This window comes from Balearica regulorum, chromosome 3 (assembly GCF_011004875.1).
Source record: "Balearica regulorum gibbericeps isolate bBalReg1 chromosome 3, bBalReg1.pri, whole genome shotgun sequence".
NCBI lineage: Eukaryota > Metazoa > Chordata > Aves > Gruiformes > Gruidae > Balearica > Balearica regulorum.
In genome coordinates, this window is record NC_046186.1 from 119725385 (window position 1) to 119736939 (window position 11555).

General features: G+C 41.7%; 1 long non-coding RNA gene across 1 annotated transcript; it reads right to left on the reverse strand.

Moving 5' to 3' along the window:
• Nucleotides 1-479: 479 nt before the first annotated feature.
• LOC142601345 (uncharacterized) lies at nt 480-11081 on the reverse strand. The gene is made up of 5 exons (XR_012834947.1): nt 11027-11081; nt 9016-9103; nt 4926-4990; nt 2351-2577; nt 480-675 (listed from the first exon to the last, which is right to left on the reverse strand). It is a non-coding gene; the product is annotated as an uncharacterized LOC142601345 (long non-coding RNA).
• Between the last annotated feature and the right edge of the window lie 474 nt (nt 11082-11555).

Below are 11555 nucleotides of genomic sequence, written 5' to 3' on the forward strand. Positions count from 1 at the left end.
CTGATTTTATCTAGAATTGTGTATACTCAGAATGTATGTAACACTGTTCATGAGACACTGTTATCCAGAAGTACTCCAAAGTTTATTCTGAACTATCCGAAAAGTATTAACTTCCTTCTTCAATCCTTCCTTTAACCAGCTCTTAACACATCTTCTCACTCTTTCATCGATCCCTCTCCCCAGCAGACTGCTATTCCACTCACTAACGAGAGGCAGATTGATTTCTATCCTTCCACCTTCCGTTGCCTTATTGACGCTCTGGCCGTGCAGAGGGAGGACAATTACTATTCGGTGGCAGTGGCAGAGGAGCTCAGTTACAGGACAGAGATGCATGCTAGAATACTCGATGCTCAGTCACAGTCTGAGCTGCAAGGAGGTTGAGGCTATGCTGATTTATATGAGTTGAATATCTTTCGCCTGAATTATGAAGTTATTTTGAGTGCTAAAGCTAAACTACGAACTGGTCAGAGCTCCACAGCAGCAGCAAGTTTGGTCTTTGTTTCAAAATGAATGACTGTCTTTTCAAAAGTGGAGATTATCTGCTAAATGATTACATACCTATACACATGACAAAAGATTAGCACCTTCCCATACATACCTTCCCATCAGTGTTATTCTTATATGCCCAGTCACCTCTGCTGGTCCTCTTTGAGATGTGAGCTGCGAGAAATGCAGCTGTTGAATTATAGGAAAAGTTAAGAACGTGATTTGGAGGGCACGTCTTTCCAGCAGTTCAAAGACTGTTCAAACAGTTTTAATAGTCTTTCTTCTTTTTTTTTTTTTCTTTTTTTTTTTTTTTTAATTCGGTCTTTTGTGTCGTCTTCTCTTTTCCCAGGAGTACACGTTAAAGGAAGTTCAAGCAATCATCAGGCTGTCTCCCATTTTCCACGTTAGTCCAGCCCTACTTGAAGAGATGATATATTTGACAGATTTTAGCTTGGCTCTATCACTCTGCATTTCCCCCTTTTTTTCCACTCTGCACTTATGATTTGTGATGGGTAAATCTCAAAATATTAGAAGTTTGGCTCGGATAAGCAACTGTACGTTTGAAGTTTGCTTTTCAATTTTAAGAGATCAGGGTCACTGCAACAAGCGTATGAATTATATGCCTTGAATTAATGGGATTTGAATGACCAAAGACTTTGGCATACTTCAGGAAGAGGAACAGCTAATAACTGTATTTCCCAGGAGCGACCAACATAGCTACAGTGCCCCAAAATTAAACAGGCAGAGGGGATTAATCGATTTTCAGTTGCATCATGAGAAATGAGAGCTGAAGGCATCAATGGATTGTTCTGCTTTGGAGCAGCACTCAAATGCCGTATCCCATGTAAAGCATAAAGGCTTTACCCTTTGGATGCTCTGGCCAGACACAGGGTAGGGGGTAGAGCTGAAGACTGTGAATGCTACAGGGATGGTGTCCTTACAGAAATGAAAATGCGTACACTCCCTGAACGGGCCAGTAACTCTGGGCTGCAGAGTGCACTCTTAGCTCACCCTCCCTGTGAGACAGTGTTATTCTTAGTGTGGAAACCTTAACTGTGATTCTTCACTGACATTTGGCACCACTTTAAAATCAACTTTCCATAGAGATGGATCAACTCCAGAATTGCTCTGAACTGTATTTTCTCACTGAGAAAGCAGACAGGAGATGAAAATCAAAGTTTAATCCCACTGCACGTTTTACAAAAGCAAAATACAATGCCCATCTGGGATGTAGCACCTCTCTTATTTATCTATTGTATGCCTGCGTATAAATGTGACAAGTATGTTCTTGCTGTGTTTCCAGATATAATAGCATCACAGAAAAGAGTTCTAATGAACAAAACAAATATATCTACTTTTCTTGTCATGTTTTACGTTAGCTAAAAAAAAAAATGGCTACAGACAACAGAAAAGTCTGACTAAAACTAGGGTGGTTTTGGTGAAATTTTGCTTTGTGAGAAAAATTCTCATCGGGAGGCTCACGAGGGTCCCTGTGGGTTATAAGCAGGAGACAAGCAGTTTCCAAGTGTGAGAGCTTTATATGCGCACACCTGCAGAAGTCCAGGACATAAGTATTTTGGGGCTGGAGTTGGGTAGACGTTACTGATATTGGCCACGGGTATCTGAAGCGGCAACCCAGATACTACAGTTCTTTTGTGCAAAGAAAATAATTTCTCTAGTGAAGACAAAATGGGTGCTGAGTTCTTTGGAAGATCTGGCTTATAAAAGTGGTACAATAAAAAAAAATATCATTTCCTCAAATGGGTGGTATGAGGCTTGGGGAATGAATGTTTGTGGAGCACTCAGACCCTGGTATGAAAAGGTGCTGTAAAAGTTCAAAGTATTATTGTTATGGCATACTTACTCAGCAAGGCAGGGAAATATCAAAGGCTTTCTTCTCCCAGCTGGCTCGGTCTTATCTCGAGGAACTGTTGGTGGGTGGTGATTGCTCTCAGGGACTGGTGATGACAGAGGAGCAAAGGCACTAACCTCACTTGCAGAGCTGCTCTGGGCACCCTCCTGGATCAGCCAGGCCCTCGGTTCCTCCTCGGTGCTCTTCGGAGCACGCACACCCTGTTCCCAGAGAAAAGCCTGAAACGAAAACAGAGCGCTCTGACACCTGGCTAATGGAGGCGCTCAGGCAAGGGCTTTCACTTGTGACTGGTACGTTGGGAAATAATTGATACAAATTGCCTCAGACACTCAAGGCTGCTGGTCCTCCTTCCCACAGGCTATTTTTAGGCCCAATTAGGCAGATAAAATGACACCGGAATTAATTTTTGTATGCTGTAATGTTTGGGCTTGCCTTTTTTTTTTTTTTTAAGCACGTCTCTCTAGATACATGGTAAATGTCTGAATTAAAAAAGCAGATAAAGGGATTTCCCCCCCCCCCCCGCCCTTTAATAAGAGATATTCAAGCACTGAAAGACTTACTCACTGCAAAACCACTTATGGTTGATTGCAGGGGAACTTGCTCTCACCACCTAAAACCCAAAGCAAATAACAGAATATGAAATAACACATATTCTCGGCACGAGAGGTCCCCCGGGTCTGCTGCAATGCAAAGGCTAGTAACCCACCCATCAAAAGATAAACCACAATTAACTAATTCATTATATAAATATTTTGGGTGGGGAAATAGGAATTGACTTATCTCTATTATTGTTATCATTATTATTAGCTGCTGTTTGCTAAGACGGAGTTTTTCAAAGCCGCCTTTTGCATTAAGAAGTCCAAATCCTCATGTTAAATCCTACCCTAAATTTGATGTTGATTGCTCTTGCTAACTACTGGGGAACAAAAGCAGGGAGAGCAGTACAACTGGCAAGCTAGTATTATTCACAGCTGTTACTACTGGAACTTATGGACACGCCATTCCCATGTTATTTGAACATAAGTCATACATTTGGACTAAAGGGAGATCCATAAACGCTCTCCAGGAAAGACCCTACCTGCGCGATGCTTTCTAAGATAAGTAGGTATGGTGACTGTGATAGAAAATGCAAAATCTGACTGCTGGCCTCTGTGGTTATTATTGCACTGCCACAAACTCCTCTGAAATCTTAAAGCTTCCCAATCCTCTGGAATAGGCAAGTCATGAACTGCACCTTCTGCAGCCAGGCTCGCAGGCTCAGAGGCCGGCGATCAGAAGGGTGAAACGTTGGCTGTGTCAAAGGCAAGAGGAGTTTTGCCACTGACTTCAGTGGGGGCAGCATTTTGCCTTTGTAGTTTAAGCCGATGAAAAGCTCTGCCTCATAATCACATTCCTGTGGCTTAACATGTAAGTGCATGTTGGCTGTGCGGTGGTGACTGCTCGTGTGCATACTTCTCAGCCTGCAGGACATGCCAGCAATGCCACTTGCTTTACCCCACAAGGGAAGAGAGGGAAAGAAGTTGTTTTTTTGCATTTGCCATGCGCAGGGCTTGTAGGACCAGCTACCACAGCGCGTCTGATCCACAGTAGCACGATTGTGACTGAGCCCTCAGTAATCTGAATCTGATACTTGCTGGTAGACGGTACTGAAATGGCACGTGTTGATGAGATAGGGGACTGATGGTGGCTGGGCTGAAACGGGGTCCTGGGCCACAGGCAGTGTAGAGGAGCCTTGAGACAGGAACACAACAGCTTGTTAGTGTCCTCAGGGCACTGACACAAACATCCTACCCCCAGGGAAACAAGTGCTTCATTTTCTGATGTAAAGACATCACTAGTTTATAGCATTTCAAGCAGAAGTGAGCCATGAGCCATATTCTGATATCTTATGCCACCGACCCAACATTTCACTGTGTAACCTCATATTAAGTACAATAATTTGAGTCTGACTACAGCAGACCTTCACAGAAACCAAGCTTTAAAAAGTATCTGATACTTAGAAAAAAAAAAAATCTCAAATAAGTAGGCAGGAATGATTTTTTTTCCCCTGCATTAATACCACCTTTTGTGCTATCACACATACTACTTCTCCCTTAATTTCTTTCTGAAGGCAACACGTGCATAACGTTTGGGTTTGAGTTTCTTCTCCCTGTATCACCTAAACATGTCTGAGCGCTAGGATGGCTGGTGACAGGAGTAATAAGGGTTTCCCAATAATTAGCTACAAGTCTGGGGCATTAGAAACTTTATACCACAAGATGCTCAATATTAACTGCACTGAGGTGCATTTTAGACAATCCACACTGTAACCTTACCTCAAAGTATTGGGTCATAATAACTACTTACGTGAAAAGTGAGTTGGTCCTGATCCATTGAAAAAGTCCTTTAAAGTCTAGTTTTTACACCTAGAGATGTACCTAAGAGTGCTGGCCCTATTTCCTCTTCTTAATGGTTTCATAGTTATTGTGAACGCCTGCCTCATCACCTACTTCTTGGCTGACATCTAAGCACCATATTAGCCTTTCTACCTCTGCCTCTGTTGAGCTCTGCTTTCAGTAAAACTTACCACGTCATCTCTTTGTTCAATCCCAGCTGATGGTGCACAGACCCTGTAACACAAAGATCGTCTCTCTGGGGAGGCAGGAAGGACAAAACAGAATATTTGTTAATAATGTTTTCAGAGACTTGCAAGAAACACTGGCAACTGCTTTTCAGCAAGGACTCTACCAAGATAATGAGCCACCAGGGAAATACTGAACTTCCAAAGCAGCAAAAATTATACTCTTGCAGGCACAACATTGTGGCAGGCTTGTCTTCTGTCCTATTCTGTAACAGAGATGATAAATTCTTCAGAAAACCCAGGCCTTGGCAGCTCCATAGCGGGACATCACTGCAAGGTCATCACCTGAACACTGCGCCAAACCTACGTGTCATACCTCAGAGGGGAGCCGAGATTGGACATAAGGATTGCTTAGCAGCACCTAGCCTTGGGTTTTGGTGTCACCACTAAAAGCTGAATCTCACAGACAGTAGTCACTTCCTTGCCATAGTGTTTCAAGAAACCTGTGTAAGAAGGGACAATGGAGGGGAGAGGAAAAAGGAAAAACTGCGGTAAACACCTGAAATGTCCAAAAAGAAAAGAAAGTAGAAGTTTATCTGTCATAGCATTGCGTTAACACTATATATTTATGCACGCAAGCTTTCTTGACCTTTCAAGTAGAAATTACTCCACAGAAGCAAACACTTTGCTTCAGTCTCATTTTGTAATGCCTGTAAACATACCAGAGATGAAAGGTACCTGGTTGAATTTGGGTAAAAATAGATTGGATTTTGAAAAGCAGTAAGAAATGCCTGGGAAAAGTGACCTACATATGGTCTTAATCATGCCAGTGGATAACCCCCACATTACCCTTTAAAAGGTCATCTGATAAACATCAACAGTGGGCTTTTCTCACAAACCCAACACCTAAAATTGCTTCAGGCTACTGTAATATGGCATGAGAAGTTAAATTAGAAGCATATATTTGGTAATAGCGCCTCTGCAAGGGAGTCTTCAAAAGCCTGTGCCCCCATTAAAGGATTAGAAGATCAGCATATATATCAGCAACTATACTCTATCCAAAAAGAAACAGAACAGGAGGCAGAAATCAGCATTTTGTTCTGATTAGCTGCTTTGATTGATGTAAATTTCTTAATTACTTTTTTGAAGACATTGCTGCAAGCCTACCATTGGGAAATACTATAAAGACCACCACTATGAAGTAGCACTTTCAAGCTTCCCCTATCTCTCATGGGTCCAGTGGTGATCTTTCCAGAATACACGCTGGTGAGGCACACAAAATCAAGCAGTCTCCAAGGAGCTGGTAGTTCAGTTGTTTCCAGGAGCACCCAGAATACAAGTTACAGACTTGGAGATAAAACCATTCAAGAATAAGAACGGGGTCATTAAATATTTCTGGAAATTTGATAATTCTGTATGAAATAACAGAAGAGATTAAAAAAGAAGCAGGCATAATTAGAGTCAGTACATTCAAAAGCACTTCATTTGAACATCTTCCCTTCTGGAAGCAAATCCACCCAATTTTCCTGAGTGCTAATATTTTGAGGTTATCTGCCCCAAACACAGGCAAGAAATAGGTCTGATTGTCCAAGAAACAAGGCAAAGGGCATATTCTAAGGATTGAAGATGGGCTGAGAAATTGAATGGCTTAAGGTGAAAGAAATTATCTGTATCGAGGTCATTGGTGAGGTTAGGATATTTTTGAACTGGGAAGGAACCCCCTAATCTAGTGGTGGTTTTTGGGGTGGTTTTTTTTTTGTTTTGGGTTTGATTTTTTTTTTCTTGCACTTGATTTAAAGCAGGACAACTTCAGTGAGTCTCTCCATCAAATAAACAGAAGTCTGAATTATGCTAGGACTTGTAGGCTTTAAGAAAAGCTAGATGGAAATGGAAATTTGCTCCCATGTTGATAGCCTCTTGCAGCTAGTCAGAAAAATCTCTGCATATAGGTTTTAAAGGAATTTCCTATTTATTTCATCCCCACCTCATCTTTTCAGCTCACACCTCAGGAAACAGAGTCTTCTCAGTGGTGGCTTTACAACTCTTGCCCAAGAACAGAAGATCAGGCTGTGCTCCTTCTTCAGATTTCATTCCTACCGTGGAGGATTTTGGTGGGTACAGGCTTAATTTCTGAGCGTTCAAGGTGAGCAGGGCATGACAAAGATGGCCTTGCTTTTTCACAGACATAGTGGCTCTGAACTCCTAAATTATCTGTCTCTAAAGTCCTAAGTAATCCTCGTGGGTTTTCTCTCCTGGAATCATGAGAGTGGTAGAGTAGTTGAGTTCAATTTTCTTTCCCAGCTCCCACCAAAGAGAAAACCTTTCTGAACCCATTTCTCCCAGTTCTCTGTATTTAACAGGTCCTGCCCCCACGGACTCCTATCTTAAGAGCATACAAGCAGAAGCAGGCTGCTGCAGCAGGGATCCAGAAGCTGGAGCTGTCAACCCGAGTCTTATTAGATACCAAAGGGGCTAATAAAAGAATGGGTGTTTGTTGTATTTCTGGCAGGGATGGTTGCTGAAAAGCCTAGAGAAGGATCCCGAGACACCTCAGCTCCTAAGTTCCAATGGATGTATTTCTAGTTGATCAATCTCTATGCCTTTGCGGCTGCACTGACTTCCCACTTCAGGCTTTTGACAGCTGGACAAAGCAGGGTTTGAGCCATGCCTTGCTTTAAGTAAGTGTGGAGAGATGTTTTCAGTCCGACCTTGCCAAATCAGTCCCTGGCTTGGGGCGTTTGCTGAGATCCAGGAAAGATTTTCCCACTGAATTGCAAGTGGGAAAAACTAATTCTATCCACAGCGATTTGATGGAGCATTGAAGTGACAAGCGTTTCGGGAGATATGAATCTACCTCATGATCTGCAGAGCCTCTAGCTTCATAAAGCAGAAGAATATACTTATACACGTTGATTTGGTGGTGGTGGTGGAGGTAGTTAAAAGCCGATTATAAAGTATAATTTTCACAGAGACAGAAGGAATATTTTTAACTGTGCTGTGGCTGTGTTCACGATTAACCTTCTATATTAAAAAGATAAGATTTGGCACAAGCAAATGTGGGCTTTGTTTGGCTTTTTGTTCTTAAGTTCACATATTTTGTTTAAGTACATCAGATAATGAGAGGTAAAAGCAAATGGAGGTATATCACAGGGAGCAGCAGAATAGCATAGAAGCAGTGAACAGAATATAAATTCCTAATCACAGATAGCAAAAGCAAATCTTCCACATTTAAACACTTTCATGTATTTTTCCCCCCTCTACTTGTTTAATTTTGTTCTTAAAACAATTAAAAACCCAATTCAAATCAATAGAAAACTGGCATTCAGGATTTTACCCTGGATCTCTAGCTATAGCTTCCCTCCCTCGCTGCACTGCTCTGTTTCTTCAGAATCATTGCTGTGCTAAGTGATTAAAGTGTCACTGGGCTTTATAAGATCACTTCTGAGACCTAGGGCTGTTTTATTTCATATATTACTTTGTGTGGTTTTACTGTTGTTATCAGTGTTGTCCTGGGAAAATATTTTGCATGAGTATGTCACATGTTAATGGTAAATACACTTGCTGGTACGTCTTAGAGACATACTGAGCTTTTTCATGTATCGCAAAGAATTTCTGTTCTGCTTTTAAGTATCAACTTCTCCATGATTTCTCTCTTAATGTTAATGAGATACTCAGGCCTCTAATGAGTGTACCAACTTCTTCCAGAGCTGGAAAGACGCCATGCAGAGAGCTGACTTCATGATACTCATGTCATCCTCCTCCTCTCTGTTTGGGATGGCATTGCCCCGGGGGGAGACACCCAGGTAGCACTGCCTGATGGTGTGATTGCTGCGGTTTTGGTAAATGCATTAAGGACTAAAAACAGGGAGTTAATGAGCTGAAAAGCATAAGCTGGAAAATAAGGGCATGGGTATCCTGGCAGCATCTCACAGGCCTGAACCCACGGCCTTTCTCCACAGAAGTGGAAAAGGTGTAGATGACAACAAAATATGCATAATGGCTTGCTCTTGATCCCCCTTCTCACCTAGCATTTGGGACTGGAATGGGGCAAGTATCAGCCGGGACCATGCACCGGGCAAGCAGCCATGCACCTTACCTTATCCTTGTACTGCTCTGTACCAGTCTGGCTCCATACTTCAGTATTTCCTGGTAACATTCAATCAGGCATGATTGCAAAGATCAGCCTGGAACAAGTAGAGAAAAATAAGTTGTCAAATATTGCATTTAGAGAGCTTAGCAAAGCATGTAAATAAGTTATGGTATTGATGTCCTGACAGACTGTTCAGCCAAGGGACTGAAAATGGAAAAAGTCTATTGATCAAATAAATTAATTTTTAAATCTAAAAGTGGTTTTAATAGATTAATAGCCCCTTACACGAATCCAAGTTCGCTCCCCTAGGCGAATCCTCAACCTATACATAAGCTGAAATTTCTCCACCTAAGCCAGTCAAACCTTTCTGCTTTACACGGGGGGGAAGCTGCAACCCCCCGATTTCAACAACCACATTGTGTCAAAGGCTGGGAATCCTGGATTATCTCACAGAAGTCAGTTCCCAAACTCCCTACTGGCATATTAAACAACAACATGTTCAAACAAAACAGTGCAAGAGAAAAGCAAAACTCTTGTTGGTTGAGCACACCCTTAAATGCGTTTCTACCAGCTTCTGTGAGCAGCCTTTTCCGACGCAAGCCTTCTTTGGCTCCCAGAGATTTGGATATTTCATACTGATATAAGAAACCTGCTGCCCCAAACAGCATTTATTTATTTATTTGCCAGATTTCTGTTAAGCTAGCACAAAACAGCAGCCGTTACTGGGACTTCCCAGTACAGCAGATAACGAAGAATAATATTCAGTAGCTAGAAATGTGGGCTCAAAAGGTGCGGGTTCCACGCCAAGGTCTGCTGTTGACCTCTCGCACAACGTCGGGCAAGTCATTTCATGCCTCCCTGTTACAGTTTCTACAGCTATATAATGCAGATAATGATACTGAATTCCTTTGTAAAGTGCTTGGAGACTTACTGGGAGAAAAAGTCTGAAACCCCCTAAAATATTTCGTGAATAACTAACCGCAATGATGATAATATATGAAACGTGTCACAAAAAGTCATTGAAAAGCTCAGTACATTTCAAGTTAACGAAACATTGGTGAACTGGAAGCTCAATTCTCATAATTTTCTCTCTTATCTAATAAATTTAAGATGGCTGTTTAAAGTCTGGACAACTGAAAATGGGATTACTAATTGCATCTCACTTATTTCTAGCTGGAAAGATTAATCACAAGAGCCAGATGGTTTTTTTTCTGGCTCTTGACTGACTGATTCTCTCTATGTGGTCAGAGAGGTGAGTAGGATGTGTTGGTGGGAATAAGTCAGCACTATCAGTTCTCTCTCAATCAGACAAGAAAAAAAATTAGCCCCTTGCTCTTTCCGAGCTTGATTCTTTTGCTCATTCATTACTTTCAGATATGGAGCAGGCTGATCCCAAATCCACTGTGCTGTATTTAATTCCTACTGGAGCCACTTTTCCTACCTGATGACTTAAGACTTGGGAGCGGGTCTGTCCGGTGCACCATTGGATGGAGTTGCTCAGACATTAGGTGGGAGAGAAGGTGACTTGTGCAAGGGGATTCTCTGCAGCCTTGAGTTATTCCAATAAACACATAAACCTCGACTGTTCTCCATCACAGATTTCTATACAATTTGGCTATGCGGAGGGTGGTTTTCAGCATGCTTTTACATGTGGTTTGGCAATGTTGAGTCTGTTTCACAGCTTGCTTTTACATGTGGTTTGGCTGCAGTGAGGCTGATTTACTATGAGTTTTTAACATGGAGCTTGGCTATACTAATATTAGAGTCTGCATGTTTGGGATTTTACTACCCCTGTAGTAAGACAATACAGGTCATAATACTGAAGAATACTTTAGATAAAGTGAGAAGAGAAGTCAAAAACAACCTGGCACTGTTCCCTGTAACACCACAATAAAATTCTCAAGCACTATTATGCCCCAGCTTCCTCTGTCACGACCAGAGAGCTGCTGCCTCACCTCCTGATTTGAAGTGGTATGTTTTCTGTTTCAGATGCAGAGGATTAGATATCAATCCTCACCTCAATTTCAGAGGTGGGATCCAAATGGCTTCCAGCCATGTCAGCTGTTGTACCTGTGTGAAGGTTTAATGTATAGTCAATAATATATTACAAAAAGAATGTGAATTCTTGAACACTTTCTTACCCAGCCCAAATCACCAAATATCTACAACCAATAATTTCTCCAGGCAGTTTCAGTTGCATAAATTTTAAAGCGACAACTCACATGAGAAGCACTATTTTTCCCAGCTAGACCATAACAGTCTTGCAGAAATCATTATTCTCAATCACACAAAACACGCTGGCAAAATTTAATGACTATGTCTGAAGCATAAACATGGAAGTGTTATTTTGATGCAAAGATTCACGCATGTCTTTTGTGTAACATTACCTTGTTTTGAAGCTTTTGTCTACAGATTGACCCCTAGCTGTAATAACCTTTGTCTGTATAATGCTAATCAAGTTAATTCCTTTCAGAGAAATAAAATTGTTCACCCATTTTTCAGTCGGGCTCATCTCATCCCTAGAACAGAGCTGTACATCCCTGGTT